The following is an 18,872-nucleotide window of genomic DNA, read 5'->3' on the forward strand; positions in this document are numbered from 1 at the left end:
TTTATGTTTTTCCTCTTTTTTTTTTATGAGTATGTTTGTTAATCTTCTTTGTGGTTACCATGAATTTTACCCTTATCTTTCTAAGTTTGAAGCAGTCTATCATTACTTGGTATCACCTTGCCTTCGTCTCCATTAGAAGGTTCTATATCTATGCCGTTTATTAACTCTTTTATTGTTTTGATGTTGTTGTCATTTACTGATTAACTGCTCTGATTCTCTGTTGTATTTCTTTTGGTTTTGGATAGTCTTCGAGTGTTCATTTCCTAGATTTGTATCTGGCTGGTACGATCCTGCGTCCTAGATTCTGCCTGTGAGCTGAAGCTGTTTGTCCTGAAATTGAAGAACTCCCTTTAATAATTCATGTAAGTTTGGTTTGGCTTTTACATAGTCCCTTAATTTCTGTTTATCTGGAAATGACCTAATTTCACCATCAAATCTGAACGAGTGTTTTGCAGGATATATTATTCTAGGCTGTCAATTTTTTTCTTTCAAAGTTTTATATATGTCATCCCATTGCCTTCTTGCCTGCAGGGTTTCTGCTGAATAATCTGAGCTTAGTCTTATTGTTTCTCCTCTGTATGTGACTTCTTGTTTTTCATGAGCTGCTTGCAGTATTCTTTGTTTGTCTTTGGTTTTTGGCGAGTGTGATTATGATATGCCTTGGTGATTTTCTTCTGGGGTCTGTCCTACAATGGGTTCATTGAGCTTCTTGAAAGGCCAGCTTTTCATCTTTCATGATTTTGGAGAAGTTTTCTGTCAGCAGTTCAATGATCCTCTCTGTGTTTTCTGTTTTCTCCCCCTTTTCTGGAACTCCAATCACTTGAAAATTTTTGCTTTTGATTGTATTCTGTATAATTCTCAGGGTCTCTTCATTTTTCTTTGTTCTTTTTTCCGAGTTTTCCTCCAACAGGTTTGTATTTAAGTGTTTGTCTTCAATTCCACTGATCCTGTCTTCCACCATTTGAAATCTGCTTCTCAGCCCTTTTATGACGCCGTCCATTTCTGAAATCTTTTTGTTTATCTTTTTGATTTCTAATTGTTGATTTTGTATAATTTCTAGTTGTGAATTTATTTTGGCATTTTGTTGCTGCATTATTTTCCTGAATTCTTCGAATTTTTTGTCTGTATTTTCCATGAATTTGTCTATTTTTACCTCATGTTTGTCTGCTTTTTTGCTTCAGCTCTTGGAGAATTCTGAGTATTAGAGATTTGAATCCCCTATCAGGTAGTTCTAGTGCCTTTTCTTCTGCTGGAAAGTCATCTGGTGTTTTATTTTGGACACCTACTGGAACCATTCTGTCCTGTTTTTGTAAATGTTTTGATACTGTCTACTGTCTTTGGGGCATTCAGTAGTTATTTTTCTTGTTTATTGATTGTAGGTTTGTTTGTTTCATCCTTTTTTTTTTTTTTAATTTGTCTTTGTCTGAGCAGGCGGGTTTTGTGTTCTTTGTTGTTTGCTCGTCTGCAGGCACAATACTTTTGCCTCCTTCTCCAATTGTCAGGGTCAGTCACTCAGATATGGTGTGGCAGGGTAGGTCTATCTGAAGAGGAGTTACTGGGATGGTTTGTTTGTGGCACTTACTACAGCCACCAGGGTGGGTTGGTAATCAGCGTTGGGCAGGTTCCAGTAGGCCATGCCTGTGCTGCTTGGTGGTGTGATGTTAAGCGCACAGTGCAGGTAGGCAGGACGCAGCGGGGAGATTGTTACATGTGGAGCTAAGATGGATATGGGAGAGAGGAGAGAGGAACAGGAGCCAAAAACATACAAACAAACAAAAAAGAATGCTAGGGGAGCTTGCCGTTGGAGTGGAGAGTTGAGAGACTATGAAATGGAGAAAAACAGAAAGGGGAAGAGGAAGGAAGAAAAGAAAAAAAAGAAAAGAATGAATAAATAAAAATCAGAAAGGGTAAAGAACAGTAAGGTTCCCAGGGATCCCACCGATGTGGCTATGAGGTCTGGGGAAGTTGTTCTCAGGTGTTGCAGTACAGCCTGTCTAGAAGGCGTAGAGGTATACAACACCAGGTATTCAGGGAACAGAAAGAGAAGGAAGATATAGAGAGGCTAGTAACTAAGTAATGAAGAAAGACAAAAAGGGAAAATGAGGGAAAAGAAAACAAAACAAATTAAAAAAAAATAAAGAAAGAACAAGAAAAGCTCCCAAAAATACAGAAAAAATAAAAAGAACCAGTGAAAAAAGAAATGCCCTCAGGGTGCCTCTGCACATCTGTGCAAGCTGAGGAGCAGGTTCCAAGCCATGCAGTACCGCCTGGCCAGAACGGGCTCCCAACTCAAGAAAAGAAAAGAAAACAAACAATTAAAAACAAACAAACAAACAAAAGCCCTGGGATCCCACCAGCACGGCAGCCCAGACCGGGAAGCAGCTCCACACTTGAAGGGAGCTCTGTAGCCCCTCAGGAAGAAGCAAAGATGGCACATGGAGCCAGGTATTTGAACGAAAGGAGGGGGAGGGGGTGAGAGGTAAGGAAGAAATCAAAAGAAGTGGAAAAAAAGCAACACCAGCAGCCAGCAAATGGCACTCAGAGAGCTGGTCCATTTGGGTGGGTGGAATCCAAGCAGCTGGTGCTTCCCAGACAAGAGATTGTGGCTGCGGGAAGCAGAGAAGGCTGAGTGGGGTGTAGAAGGGTGGCGGGTGGGAAAGCATATATCGCAAATTACTGGTTGTTTTGTCTCCCGCTGAAAGCTCTGTGAAGCTGCTTCCTCGTACCCTGTTTGCTGGTCTCCGATAGGCGTCCAAGATGGTGGCTCTGCGCTGCGTTAGCTGATAGCGGACCTGTGCATGAATCTCTCCTCGCTCTCCGTTCTCTGTCAGTTTTCTCACTCCATTTGGTGCTTGGCTGAGTTCTTTATCTCTTCATTTGATGTTTTAGAGTTTCAGGATTGTTGTTTTCTCTGTTCGGCTTAGTTTTTTGGGTCTTTGCTGTGGAGGAACAGCGTGGTGCTTCTGCCTTGAGTGCCATTTTGCTGGAAGTCTGGACAATGGCATTTTTATTGCTTCAACCATGCTTAACCCTCTATCTCTGTCCAAAGAAGAATTTAGCATTTCTTTGGAGTTCTTTTTTCAAAGATTTAGGAGAGTTTCACACATTTTCAAAATGAGTACTCATGAGTGCTTTTGTGTGTACTGTACCAAACTCTGAATTTTGACAGTAGGAAGAATCTTTTCCCAGTGAATGTCTTTACACATATCATAACATCAGGTATGTATACCAGTATAAGAGCTGTGGAAAAAATATTAGCATTAGGGTTAAAGTTGAGGAAATTATAAAGACAATTTTTATGAAAACCAAAAATTACACAGATCAAATTTTCAAGAGCTCTCAAGCCTGATTTAATCTAGGAATGTATCTGATATTATTAAAAACCTTAAGGACTTAAGCATGGATTGATAAATACACTTATGGATTGATAGTTGATATACACCCTTATTCCTTTCCCATAGTTATTTTATCTTAGTTTCATGAGGTAACCGAAACTAGTAGGAAAAGGTCAATGTGGAAATTCCTGGGGGACAAAAAAAGACTCATAATATTTTCATTTCTATTGAGAAAGCCAAAACAAAAAAGATACTCAGTGCACAGGGGATGCTGGCAAAATATTTTACTAGGATGTGATCTTGACCAACTTTCTATTCCTGCTGGGATAAAATGTGTTTTGTTATCATTTTTAAGTCATCTCTTGCTCTCCCTTATTACGGCTCCTTTTCTGGTTATTGACAACTCATACAAAAATACACACAGCTAGCTATTCTATACTTACATTCAGCTGGTTTGGGGAATTCTAGGGAGAACATATGCAATTCTTCCACAAAAAGTAGCTGTTGAGATCACAAAATGTCTTTCTGTATCTCCAAATGTAGAGTCCCTGGTTAGTGGAAAAGGTTAATATGCTCAGCTACTAACCAAAATGTTGAAGGTTTGTGTCCACCCAGAGTTGCCTTGAAAGAAAGATCTGATCTGCTTCTGAAAAGTCAGTCATTGAAACGTTTTGGAGCACAGTACTACTCTGACACACATGAGGTCGCCATGAGTCAGAATCAACTTGACATCATATGTGTTCGTGCCCACATATGGGTCAGAGGCTAGAACCCTGGCTGGTGGCATGGTACCAGCTTTCATGGGGCTACCTAGTCCCTGAAAATTCAGAAATCATTTTCTTTAGTCTCATAAATAGTTGCATATGAGATGTAGTTTGATTCATTATTTGGGACTACCTGACGATTCTTTCATTCTAGGTGATAATGTGGCTCATATGCGTTGTCAGTGTATTCACTCTATACTCCTCATCCTCCCTTTTGTACCTCCCAAAGTATAAAATTAAAAGTCACAAAATTACCTGACAGTTGCCATGTGTAACAAGATTTTCTTTGTGTATCTCTTCAATAAAACAGCCCAGCAAAGCATTGTGTCTGGGAATCTCTGTCATTTTGGAGCAATTACACTGAATGCCCTTTAGCTTTGGTTTTGGCTTTGTAACATCAGACACAGCAAAGGTGTCGATATGGTGCCTGTGCAGAGTCCAGATATCATTCTGCCATAATGACTATAACATGGTACGAATGCTGAAACCAGAAAGTTCATTTTTGAAGTCTGAAAGCAGCTGAAAACAGATGAGGGTAACAGAGCAAAGCTTACTTCCAGCCTCGGCTAGTTCTGCTGCCAGGACATTCCTCTCCCATGACTTCATATGGACCAGATAGGAACAAAGGTGCTCAGCAGATATCCCCATGATTCCTGCTAATAAAAAGAGCAGGAGCTTACAGACTTACTGCAACTGCATATCACCTGTTAAGAACTTGCTAGTGATGTTCCGGTTTTGTAAGTGACAGCAGAGAGCTTCTCAAACTTTACTGTGTCTCTAAATCCCTGGGGATTTAGTGGGTCTGAGGTGGAGACAGAGATTCTGCAGATTTAATAAGCAGATGCTGATGCTACTGCCTATGGACCATACTTTGGGTAGCAAAGAATTAAATCATGATGCTGAAGGGTACTAGATGTCAGACCTAATAACGATACCAATGAGTTAATTCATCCCTGGTCCAATGAATTGACTATATTTTGAATCTTCGTTAACTTCTTTCTAAATATTTGCTGTTGTTCAAGGGGATTATTTGGTGGTGGCAGGGGAATGACAAGGCTAGAGCTAAAGGTGTGTGACATGGTTTGCTGGTAGTGGGATATCCTTCACCCTTCCAATTACTTAATTCCTTAAGCCCTCATTAGTTAGTCGCTTGAATGAACAAATAATTTCTTTAAAATGTTAAACCTTAATTTACTTACATGGTTTACTCTTAATTGGGAACTACTAATTGGAGAGCTGGGCTGTAGAGGGAAGCCAAGGATAAGAATAAGGATTTAGAATAAGAGTTTAGAGACTCTAGGGAGTGAAGAAAGGTACCTTTGGAGTATGTGGCATTTCAGAGAATAGTTGACATGAGAGCGTTGAATGGGAGTGTGGGCTGGTTGGCCAGGTGAAAGTTGGAGTGCCTAGGGGGTCAGTTTTGGGTGGTTAGTCCTTGTACAAATGGATGATGTCACTAAAGTCCAACTCAGTATGAACATTTCATTGATAGTGAACCAATTACAGTATCTTCCTCTAGGGAAAATAGCATAATTACAAAAACAATCTTTTTGAAGGAAATATTGTCAACCTTTCTCTTCAGGTGGATCCCTCCTGGTTTGGCCAGGAAGAAAAGAGTCCTGCCAGAGTTTGTACCTGGTAAATTGGGAATTCTGGACGTCTCATACCATCCACACTAGTTGTCTTTCCAAACCTGGGATGCAGTGCTCTACTTTGAAAAGAAAATTGAAGAGAGGTCAATTCTTAGATTTGTACATTTACACTGGTTTTATTTCACCTGTACTAGGGTGACTTAAATGCTTGAAAAGGAGCAGTATTCCCTAGAAAACCTTAGGAAGAAGAAAAATATTTTGACCATTGTATGGTTGGGATTCTCAGCCTTGGTAGGTCTGGTGCACTTAATGGCCATGGAGTTGTTCCAAGTGCATCTTTATCTTCCACCTCACATAGGTTTTTGTGGTTTGTTTGTTTTGTACTATGATTTGTGGGAATTTGGGAGCTTAGAAGGGACAGTGGGGAAATATAGGTGCTATGTGCTTACTTGGAGCCCTGGTGGTGCAGTGGTTAGCAGCTATGGCGAGCTACGGCTGCTAACCAAAAAAAGGTCAGCAGTTCAAATCCACCAGTCAGTCCTTGGAAATGCTGTGGGGGTAGCTCTACTCTGTCCTATAGGGTTGCTATGAGTTGGAACCAACTCGACAGCCCCTAACAACAACAACATGTGCTTACTTATTGTAACTTATTGTACTTAATCAGGATAATTATGGTAGGGCATAATTCCCTTAGGAGTTCCATTAGATAACCTAATGGAATTTGAATAAAAAAATGGGGAACTTGATTACTATTTGAATTTCTACCAATTTAATTATATCAGCTATATCACAAAACTTCATCTGTTTGCTTGGTGAACATGGTCAGTGACCCCTAATAATTGTGTTTTAATAATAGTGATTTAATAGTAACAGTTACCATTTATTGAAGATAAACTGTGTGCCTACACTATGTTACAAAGCCAAACCCATAGCCATCAAGTCGATTCCAACTCATAGTGACCCTATAGGACAGAGTAGAACTGCCCCATAGAGTTTCCAAGGAGCAGCTGGTAGATTCGAACTGCTGACCTTTTGGTTAGCAGGTGTAGCACTTAACCAATGCACCACCAGGGTTTCCTATGCTATATTAGGCATGTTATGATCTTAACTCATTTCACACTTACCAAATAACCTCTTCTCTGTAAAATAATGATAATAGTGAGCATTTATTAAAGCTTACATGTGTATAACATCCACTCCCCCCAAAAAAGAAAAAAACAAGACCAAACAAACAAAAAACCCCAAACCTGCAGCAATCAAGTTGACCCGGACTCATGGTGACTCCGTGTGTTACAGAGTAGAACTGAGATCATCAGGTCCTTCTTCTGTGGTACTGCTGAGCGGGTTTGAAAGACCAACTTTTCAGTTAGTAGCTGAGAGAAAACTTTTTTTTGCCACCCAGGGACCTTTATAAGTGTATACTGCTTTGTAATTCATAAGGTGCCTTCTATATATATTTTCATTTACCTATTCAATTGCTCATGAGGTAATTCTGATATGCAGACACAAATTTCATGGAATATCTTCTTCTTTAATTTTTTTTATTGTGCTTTAGATGAAGGTTTACAGAGCAAATTAGTTTCTCATTAAAAAATTAATACACTTATTGTTTTGTGACATTGGTTGCCAACCCTGTGGCATGTCAACACTCTCCCCTTCTTAACCTTGGATTCCTCATTTCCATTTGTCCAGCTTTCCTGTCCCCTCCTGCCTTCTTGTCCTTGTCCCTGGACAGGTGTGCCCATTTAGTCTCATATACATGGTTGAGCTACGTGTATTTTGTTTTATGGGTCATGGAATATCTTCACTGTGAATCAAAACTTCTTTGCTTGTGGGGTAGAGAGAACAGTGAAGATAGCTCTTTGCTTTCTCTCAAATTTCACTGTGAAGAGTGTGATGGAGGCCTGCTTATATGAACCGAGTGTCCAGATTTTCCTTCCACGTTTTCCCCATTTATATTTTGCCCATAGACTTAAGGTTTTTTCTCCTTCTCAATATTGTACTATTTTCTTTCATTTGATCTTTTAGAAGTTGCTCAAGCTGAAATTTGTTCAAGTCTTCTGGTGGTTGACATGTTCTTGAAGCTGTCTTTTGCCAACATTTAAAAACTCTCTTAATATTGAAGGTGAATACAGTTACATCCTAAAAGATAAATGCGGAAAAGTTTCATAAGGTGGGCCTGGTAGATAGCTGTTGTTGAGAATATAATAAAATTACCTGTAATCATATCAGCAAAGCAGTTACTTAGGGCCGTCTGTTTATTTATTAAAATGGTTTTGTTGCAATATGGTGAGCCAGATGGTTTTCAAGTAGGATTTTACCTGTATTGGTCTACTGTTTTAATTCTAAGATACATTTTATATTATCTGTGAATCCCATCCACGTAATATCCTATGTAGGATAGCATACTCCAGAAGGCTATGGTAGGTATCTCCTTTACTACATCACTGACTCATTTTTCTTTTTGTTAAAAGACAATATCAGCATTCTCTTTAGAATAACCCTTTCGAGATCAGATTACTTTATGCTTTGAATTTTTTGTTGATATCGTATGTTTTCATTAATGGAAGCATACTAAATCATTGAGCATTGTTGAATTTTTGGTAGGTAGTATGGATTGTTTTTTTCTTGCCCCCTCCCACAAGCCTACACTTAAGAGTACAGAGGGATGTACCTTGTCCCACTAATTTCACCCAAGTCCACCTGAGTCCGCTGGAACATACGTGTCCCCCCTCAAATTTCCAGAGTTTCTATTTTTCCTACAAAAAATGCACACACCTCATACAATACCCTGTAGAAACAGTAATTTGCGGCATATGCCCATTTTTTCAGTTTCAAACAGTCATAAAGGCCCCTGCCTTGTGACAGCACACACTGTCAGTGGGAAAGCAGCTTCTCAGTGAAACTTGAGAGGCAGAAAGTGTTGGTGGGCAACCATATATATATCCCAGTGGTCATAAAAGAGGGAATAAATAATCACTTTACACCTGGTTCTATACAAGACACTTAAATATGGGCATGAAACAAAAAGAAGAAATGTTCTTGTGTTTGCAGGATTTTCATGGGTTAAATTGAATCCCTCAAAAAGATATGTTCAAGTCCTAACCCCAGTTCCTATGAATGTGAACTTATTTGAACATAACATCTTTGTATGTGTCATAGTATTTTCTATATTCCTATTGTCGTTCTCTATTGTTGTTCAATTCTCACTTCACCCTACCTATTCTATTAAATAAATATAAAAGAATTAAGATGTAAACTTGTGATTAGTTAATTAATATATAATTAGTTAATATGAAGTCATACTGGACTAGGGTGTGCCTTAATCCAACAAGACTAGTGTCTTTATAAAAAGAGAAGAGAACATACAGAGAGGAGAATGCCATGGGAAGGCAGACACAGAGGGAAGACGGCAATGTGAAGACAGAGGCAGTGATTGGAGCTATGCTGCCATGAACCAAGAACACCTGGGACTGCTGGAAGCTGGAAGAGACAAGGAAGGATCTTCCCCTAGAAGCTTCAGAGAGAACATGGCCCTCCCGGCACTCTGATTTCAGACTTTTGACCTCCAGAACTGGTTGGAGTTCTTTGTTACAGTAGCCTGAGGAAACTAATACATGGATTAATGTCATTGATACTTTCTTTTCTTTTATTTCTCCCCAAATAGAACAAGATGGAGACACTCTTATGGCGATATGAGGAGAAAAATAGCACCCTGCCTATTCCCTACTCTGGGCAGCCTGAGCCATCTAGAGAGGTAATAAGAAGACAATTCAAGCAGCTGTCTGCCCTGAGTTCCTTTGCCCAGACCAGCTTGACCAGGGCACTGGATAAGTGTGCTTACCTTTTCTGGGTCCATGTTTTCTTTAATAACCAACCAACCAACAAACAAAAACAAAAAACAAACGTGTTGCCATCGAGTCGATTCTGACTCAATAATTAGAGCATTCAAAGCAATTCAATAGACAGCTTTATTACCACGCTGATCTGATCAGGGACCAAAGGAAATGCAACAGTTCTGAGGTGCCCTAGAAGTTCTCAGATGTGCATGGATTTGGGTGGTTGGATTGACATATTTATGCACATCCATAATACACTCCTTCTTTTGTTCCCACTTGAGACTCCTCTCAGGTTCCTGCTCAGTACCTCCATGGGACAATTTTATGGTGCTGCCTACTCTGGAACCACAATGGAATCATATTGTGGGATCCTTTGATCACGTGTAATTATAAAAGTGTACACTCTATGGCTCTTCCCATTACACCTCTCTGATGCCATTTGGTGTAAGTTCAACTGTATGTTTTCCACTGTCCTGATACTTTGGTTCCTTTTTTTGACAGAGGCCCATTTTTCTTAGAATTTTTTTTTTTTTTTTACTTTTATTTTTCTTGTTCCTAAAACACTATGACACCTACTTTTTACTTCTCCATCAAGGTCACTTAACAGTAAAGCTGAAATATTAGTATATGCTTTATATATTAAGTTTATATAGATTAATTTTACATATTAACTTTACATATTAATTCTTTTATACTTATTTAATATACAAAAGGTAGGGTGAAGTGAGAATTGGACTAGAGAATAATGACAGAACATAGGGAATTTTTAAGGTGAGAAGGAGTTATAGAAAAGAGAGTTAAAAGAATAATACAGAATAAAGGTGGAGAGAAGAATTGTGATCAGTGAAGAAATGTGTGTGGGTATCTGTGTGTGTCTGTGTGTCTGTGCATTATGATGGCAGTTGAGGGTACTGTGCATCCAGGAAAAAAAAACAAAAACAGTAGAACATCTCATAGACCCACAGTTGACTTGTTCAGAGGTGTTTCTAATTGTCTCTAGGTGAATAACTTTATCCTAATTCTTCTTCTGTAGAAAGATAATAGAAAGCACTTGAATTAAAAAAAAACAAAAGCGGAAAGGAACCCAAAGAAAGTCTGTGTTTACTAAGACAGCTGGAAGAGAGATTGTTGGATGGAAATAGAGAACTAAGGCACAGAAAATGTATTTTTTATAAAATGATTTGTATATTCATGTATACCAAGGCTAGGACCAGTTTTAAAAATGGGCTAGTAATTTACATATCTAATGAAAGTTCCTTAAAAAAAGTCGAAGGATATTGGTGAAATAATGAATATATACATCAATAGGAAAGAATAGAGAGTTCAGGAATAAATGTGCACATACATGATCAATTGATTTCATGAAGTGCAAAGACAATTCATTGGAGAACAGTATAAGAAATGTTTGTGTGTATCTGTGTGTGCTGGAAAAATTAGACATTCATATGCAAAACATGAACCTTCATCAATACTTTGTACCATATACAAAAATTAAATCAAAATTGATCATAGAACTCAACATAAAGTTTAAAAAAAAAAAAAACTATAAAAATTTTAAAAGAAAATCTTCGTGACCTCAGGTTAGGCAAAGATTTCTTAGATATGACATCAAAAGCATGAGCCATAATAAAAAATGTAGATAAATTGGCCTTCATCAAAATTAAAACTTTCTGTTCTTTGAAAAAAACTGAAAAGAATGAAAAGCAAGCCTAGACTGCGAAAAATGTTTTCAAATCATGTGTTTGATAAAGAACATTTATTCGGAATATATAAAGGAAACTTAAATACAATAATAAGAGACAAACTATCCAATTAAACAAAATGGGTAAACAATTTGAACAGAAACTTCATCAAAGAAGATGAATATGGATAGCAAAAAAGCACACGAAAGGACACCAGTATCATTAGTCAAAAGGAAAAGGCAATTTAAAACCATAATAAGAAACCACTATGCACCTATTAGAGTGGCTTTAAAAACCTGAAAATACCAAGTGTTGGCAGGAATGTGAGGCAGCTGACCCTCTTACACTCTGCTGGTGGAAATGCAAAGTGATACAACTACTTTGGAAAATAGTTTGTCAATTTCTTATAACGTTAAATAGGCCCTTACCATACAATCTAGAAATTCTATTCTTAGGTATTTACCTAAGCCTCATATTCACTCTAAAATGTGTATGAGAATGTTTATAGAAGCTTTATTCATAATTGCCCAAAACTGGAGACTTGCATCTGTTTAATGGATAAACTGTGGTACATCCATATGATGGATTACTACTCAAAAATAAAAAAAAAGAGAGAGTACATCAACATGGATGAATCTGAAAGGTATTATGTTAAGTAAAAGAAGCCAGACTCAGAAGACCACATACTGTATGAATCCATTCATGTGACATGCTCAGATAAACAAAACCAGAGGGACAGAACATTAATTAGTACTTTCCAGAGAGTGGGATGCTAAGACCCTTAAAAGTAATACAAATAGAGAAATTAAGAACACTTAGATGAGCAAATATATAAAATACATATCTTGCATCCAATATAAGTGTTTTCAGTAAGTTGGTGAGTACTGAGGAAGAAAGTGTATGGCTAGTTCAGATAGAGAAAGAGGTAAATTACTGGGGAGCAGTGTTTCTGATGCAGCCCTGGTGGTGCAGTGGGTAAGAGCTCGGCTGCTAACCAAAAGGTCAGTGGTTCAAATCCACCAGCCACTCCTTGGAAACCCTATGGGGCAGTTCTACTGTGTCCTATAGGGTTAATATGAGTGTTTCTGATGCTAAAAGGTAAACTTCAGAAGGTGGGCATGGTGACATGGATTGTTATTTGGGAGCGGGCTCGAAGGGGAGTGGGTACTCTGGCTGTTTCAATCCCTTTTAATTGAAGACTGTTTCCCAGCCATTGGGAGTGCTGTCTGCAGACAGCCTTCAGCAGTCTACCTCCTCAGGAATTTTCTCAGCTGTACAGAGCCATCTCCCCTGCCTAAGGTCACATCCTTTCCCCCAGAGCCCACATCCAGTGACTGATCAAGGGGTGGGTTATAAAGATCCAGCTATTTTAGCTGAACAGGTGGACATTCTAATGGATCTTTTTAGCCCTGAATCTCCCTGGGGGGCCAGTTGAGGCTGTCATCAAGACTGCATCAAAGGTCAACTTTCCCTCTGCCCAGTCCTGCTTCCTTCATTCCCCTTCCACAGGTGTTGACCCTCAGGGCACCCGCTATTTAAACGTCTTATAACCTAAACTCCATTTAAGAGTCTTCTTCCTAGAGAATTGACCTGTAACATCTTTTCAATATGTTATGTTGTTTAATCTTCGTATTAGCTCCCTAAAGTTGGTATTATTAGCTCCATTATACAGGTAAGAGAGTAAGACTTGTAGATGTTAAAAAATTTGCCAGAAGCGACACACTCTGGTCAATTTGACCACAATATCCATGCTCTTTTTATTAGATTATGCTGCTTGCTGAAAGGATTAGCAATAGACACACAGCTTCATGTAGAGTACAGTAAAGATTGGACAGTCGCTTGCCTGCCCTCATTCAGTCAACAGTTATTTACTAACCATTCATCATTGTACTAGAAGTTTTATAGTTACAGAAGGAAGAACCACGAGATATGAAATAGATTCACTATCTACATAAAGCCTATGTAGTCACCGGTGGGACTGTTTTTTCTGCTCTGTAATGCCACTTTATAAGGTCAACTTCAACGGTATCTCTGAGAATCAAACTATATCAGTTATATTTTCTTTTGAAATTCTATCATTTAATTAGATATTAAAGAAATCAGTGGTATGTGAGTGCGGAAAAAAAAGAAACTTTGCTCTGAAAGACACAATAAAGGGAAATACTAAAAAACTGCTAACAAATCAGTTGTGACGAAGACAATTGTATAAGATTGGAAAGAGTTGTAAAAATTTAGGAAAGATTTATACTTATATTGCTTCTCAAATATATTTGTCTTCACTTTAAAGAGAACAAAACGATAATCTTAAATGGTACATTTGGGTATGGTTTATACTGGAAAGAAAAAGGACAGATTCAAAGTAAAAGAACTTTTTTTGGCCCAGTCATCAAAAGATTGGCAAATGTATTTATGTTCTATATGTTTTGAATTAGAGCAAAATATTTAAGATATGTATGCAACATATTTTATGATTCCTTGATTTAACCAACTTTTTCTGTTGGCCTAATGGTCCCAGTGAGGTATTCTACCATGTTTATTAAGACCATGTATCTCAAAAATAGTATCTCTCATAAAGAATACACTCAATAAAAGTTTATTATATGAATGAATCATCCAAAATGTATCATAGATAGAAAATTATTTTATGTGATATATTGTGTAGGTTATATGCAAGTACCATATGTAAATCTCTGTATAATTTCTAGTTTGTTTCTTTGGGGTTAATATTCAACTTTTCTTTTTCTGGAAGAAATAGCATATCCAATCTTTTTTTGTTGTTGTTATTAACTCTCTGGACAGATTTTACTTTTTTAATTTTTATTCTATCAATTTTCAGTGAAACATTTAATTTTTTAAAATATTTTATTGTGTTTTTGGTGAAGGTTTACACAGCAGTTTAGGAGTCTGAGTGCTTTCTGAAAGCACTGTTAAGAAAACAGAAAGATTCACTTCTAGGAAGGATGGGCAGATGAGAAAGCGGTCCCAGCTGTAATTTTTCTTCTTGTGTCAATGAGACATCTTAAATACTGTAGTTATGTGAAAGGCAGCAAAGCTGACAGAAAAATCTAGCTAAAATAACAGATTTATAAGTTAAAGTAGATAAGAACTAGAACAGAAACAAACTCTTAATCTCGTACAGAACTGCAACTGTTTAATTTTTCCTAATAAGTATCAGACAAAATACACCCATTGCTGTTGAGTCCATTCTGACTCACGACGATCCCATGCATTACAGAGTAGGACTGCTCCATAGGATTTTCTTGGCCGTAATCTTTATGGAAGTAGATCCCTAGACCTTTCTTCCATAGCACCTCTGGGTAGGTTTGAACCACCAACCTTTAGGTTAGTAGTCGAGCGCAAATCATTTGTTCCACCTAACCTAGGGATCTTCCTATACCTATTAATGTTAGGTGCTGTAGAATCAATTTTGACTCATAGGGACCCACTGTGACAGAGTAGAACTACCCCATAGGGTTTTTTAGGCTGTAATCTTTATGGGAGCAGATCTCCAGGTCTTTCTCCTACATAGCGCTGGCTGGGTTCAAACCTCCAACCTTTTGGTTAGCAGCTGAGTGCTTAACCATTGCATCACCAACTGTATTGACCATTAATCCATAAAGACCTCTCATTTCACCCTATGTCTTTTATCTTTGACTTTTCTTCCAAATCTCTTAATACTAACAACTTTCTTTTCCATTGTAGTGTCATTATACTTTCTTACACACATAATATCTACTTTTAGAACTGCACCATTTTTAACATGCAACTACATAAAAACACTGTTATCTTGGCTTTCCTTGGATTTATATTGATTTTTCACACATAGTGGAATGAGACGATAAACACAGAGCCACTGAACTGTATTTGTCTTTGTGGGCAAAAGGTTTGGGCTAAGGTCATTAGCTGGAACTCCCTGCTAGTTCTAAAATCCTGGGATTTTGTCAAGTGTGGTGAGAAGAGCAAGACTAACACTGAAAGTAGGCAGTGTTTATTTTCTACATTTCTTTAATTTTAAGATAAAATCCAGTATAAATACAATTATAAATTTAAGTAAACTGTTTTTGACTCCTTTGTTTTGTAACCTAAATCAAGTGAAACATAAATACGAATATAAAGACATAAAATAATTTAGGAATATACTGTTACGACTTTCACTAAGCGTGGTATTCGATGTCATTATTTATTACTGTAGAGGTAGGTAGAAAACCACCCTCATTCAACTTGAATCTTTCTTAGGTCAAAATCTTCTATGGATTATATTTTGCTCTTAGTTGACAATGGAAAAGCTAAAGCTTCAAAAGAATTCAATTTCTTTTCAAAGCTCTCCAGCCTAGTTTTCGAATCCTTGTGTTGATTGACTATGGACATCACCAAAACCCAAATACCAAACCTGTTACTGTCAAGTCGATTCTGACTCATAGCGACCCTATAGGACAGAGTAGAACTGCTCCATAGTGTTTCTAAGGAGCAGCTGGTGGTTTATCTGACCTTTTGGTTAGCAACCGAGCTCTTAACCACTGCACCACTAGGGCTCCCTGAACATTACAGAGTGATTAAAACATGTGTTTTTTTTGTAGTAGCAAAAACTCCTACAAGCTCATTCACACTATTAGAAAGAAGACAATTTAAAGCAAACCAACAGATATTTGTCCTGTTCATATTTTGTGTTAGATACTGTGTCAGACACTATAAGGTAGATGTAGAAATGGAAATGTGATCTAGGAGCTAATAATCTAGTTTAAGAGACAAAACATAGCATTGCTCATTTTTCAAATAATAAAGGAAATGCTTAAAATGCAAATGAATTATTCTACAAGTACCAAAGGGTAAAGTTCCCTCAACAGGAGTGGTTAGGGAAGATGGATTAAACTAAATCTCAGTGGCCAGGTATGATTTCAATGTGTGGGAAGAGGGTGCTGGTATTCCAGGATTCCAAAAGCAGGTGGAAAAAGATGAAAAAGCTGGATGTAGGAAATGCAGGCCTTTACTGACTAATTTTTTTTTTTTTTGAAGTAGATCACCAGGTCCTTTTTTCTAGTCTGTCTTAGCCTGGAAGCTCTGCTGAAACCTGTCTACCATGGATGATACCGCTGGTGCTTGAAATACCAGTGGCATAGCTTCCAGCATCACAGCAACACGCAAGCCACCACAGTACAATGTCACTTTGAGGATTAAGATGTGCCTGACACAAGCCATGGTATTTTCAATTGCCTCATATGCATGCAAAAGCTGGACAATGAAAAAGGAAGACTGAAACATCATTGACACATTTGAATTATGGTGTTGGCGAAGAACACTGACTATATCATGGACTGCCAGAAGAACAAACAAATATGTCTTGGAGGAAGTACTGCCAAAATGTTCCTTAAGAGTGAGTGTGGCGAGACTTTGCGTTTCGCTTACTTTGGACATATTATCAGAAGAGATCAATCCCTGGAGAAGGATATCATACTTGGTAGAAGGTCAGCAAAAAAGAGGAAGACCCTCAATGAGACGGACTGACACAGTGACTGCAACAATGAACTCAAACATATCAACTATTGTGAGGATGGCCCAGGACCGGGCAACGTTTCATTCTGTTGTATGTGAGATCGCTGTGAGTTGGAGTAGACTCGACAATGGTGCCTAATAACAACAACAGCAGGAAATGCAGAATCCACTAAAAAATGATTAGTAGATAAGTTTGGCAGAGGTTTTATGGAGGAAAGTAGATAATTGATGACGCCCTAGAGGAGATTTCGTTCTGATTATGGGAGATGAGGTAAGAAGTACTCGGTTACAGAGGAAGGAGTTTTGATGTCAGTGTGTACCTCTGATTTTCTCAAATTGTGTACTGTGAAACATAAATTTTGAAAAATGTCAAGATATATATCATGGGAGAGAAAAAACCAGTTTCAGAGGCAATTTCATTTAGCAACTATTGAGTTAAACAAATTCAAGTAAGTGTCTTTTCTGTATAAATTATTAGAAGCTTTAATATATTATATTGCATGAAATTTCCAAGAGGATGAGGGATATCGTATACATAGTTTTCTAAACCTATGGAAATGGAAAGGAAAGATCATAGAATAAATGTCTTCAAGGATGACTTGAGATGTTGCTGTTGTTGTTAGTTGCTGTCGAGTTGGTTTCATCTCATGGTGACCCCATGAGCAAAGACTAGAACCTGCTTAATGGGGTTTTCAAGACCGTGAACTTTTGGAAGCAAATTGCCAGTATACTTGTCTTCTGAGGTGTCTCTGGGTGGGTATGAACTGCCAGCCATATGACTTAATGATCGATTAAACATATGAAGTAAGAAAAGCATAAACAGAGATTAAAAACATGAACACTGGAGATAGAAAAAAAATTATTTTATAGTCATTGCTATTGTTTGTCGAACTGCTGCTGCATGCCAGGTACTGCAGATGAGGGTCTGGGACTCAGAAGGTTAAGTCATTTTTCTGGGGTCATATAGATAATGTGCAGTTGTCACAATAGTACAATCACAGTATAGTGAAATGATTGATGGAGAGACACAAAGACATAAGTGAACGGACATGAAGTTTCTTTAATTGCAAAGGATGTAGAAGCTTATGGTACCAATTACACAAAGCAGGAGGCAACACAGCACACGCCCAGATGGAGGTACAGGTGCAGCCAATACGTGCTACACATGTGATGATTCTGCCAGATGAACTTTTTTTTTTTTTTTTAAGTTTATGTGACCATCTGCAAGTAACTGATACAAAATAACCTCAGCAGATTCTTAAGTGCTTATTGTGTGGCTTGGTGAACCAAAGGTCAATTTCCCAGGAATGGCATCTCATAGCAGGCCTAAGCTATTGGTCTATCTGAAGTCCATTCTTATATTTAGTAACCGGTAGAGCCAGGATTGAATCTAGGTCTATTTTGCCTACGTGTTTCTTCTACACTTAGCTGCTGATTTTGTGGTAACAATGGAAGCATGGTGGAGCCATTAGAGTACTTTTGTCTGCTCGTATTTCTTATCCAGGTCAACTGAAGAACTAGACTTCCTTTGTTCCATACCTTGGATCTTAGACTGTTTCTATGGTTTAACTTACTTTTGCTAAGTCACATCCATACCAAAGAAAATCAGTGTATGCTTTAAGGGACTCACTGGGTATCGCATCCTTTGGTTGATTTGTTCAAAGCAGAGGTTACTTTGAGGTTGTGCATCTTTGTATTAGGTTCCTAAGACTATGGTGTTATAACATGTATAACTTATACTTTGCCAGAAAGTCCTACCTGAAGGGAGATCATCAAGCTAACTTTTGACAGGTACTCTTTTTAAGCCCTGACATATAGTTCATCATTTAATCTCACAGCAACGGGATGAAGTAACTACTATTATTATGCCATTTTATATGTGAGTAAACTGAGAAACACAGAGAATAAGTAATTTTCCTAAAGTCACATGGTTGGTAAATAGGGCAGGTGAGACTCAAACCTAGGGAGTCAGACTCTAGACCTCATGTTCTGAACTCCTACCTGTACTGTAATGACCATGAAAATCATACTGTAAGTGGTGTCTCTTGTGATCTAGTCCCCTTGCCACTCTCTGTTGCCTCTTGTATGCCTTAGGAGGCTGTGTCTGCTGCCACTCCAATCTCATCTTGGGATTCCTTTTTTTTTTTTTTTGACGGTATTTAACTTTGAT

Source organism: Trichechus manatus, unplaced genomic scaffold (assembly GCF_000243295.1).
Source record: "Trichechus manatus latirostris isolate Lorelei unplaced genomic scaffold, TriManLat1.0 scaffold00174, whole genome shotgun sequence".
NCBI lineage: Eukaryota > Metazoa > Chordata > Mammalia > Sirenia > Trichechidae > Trichechus > Trichechus manatus.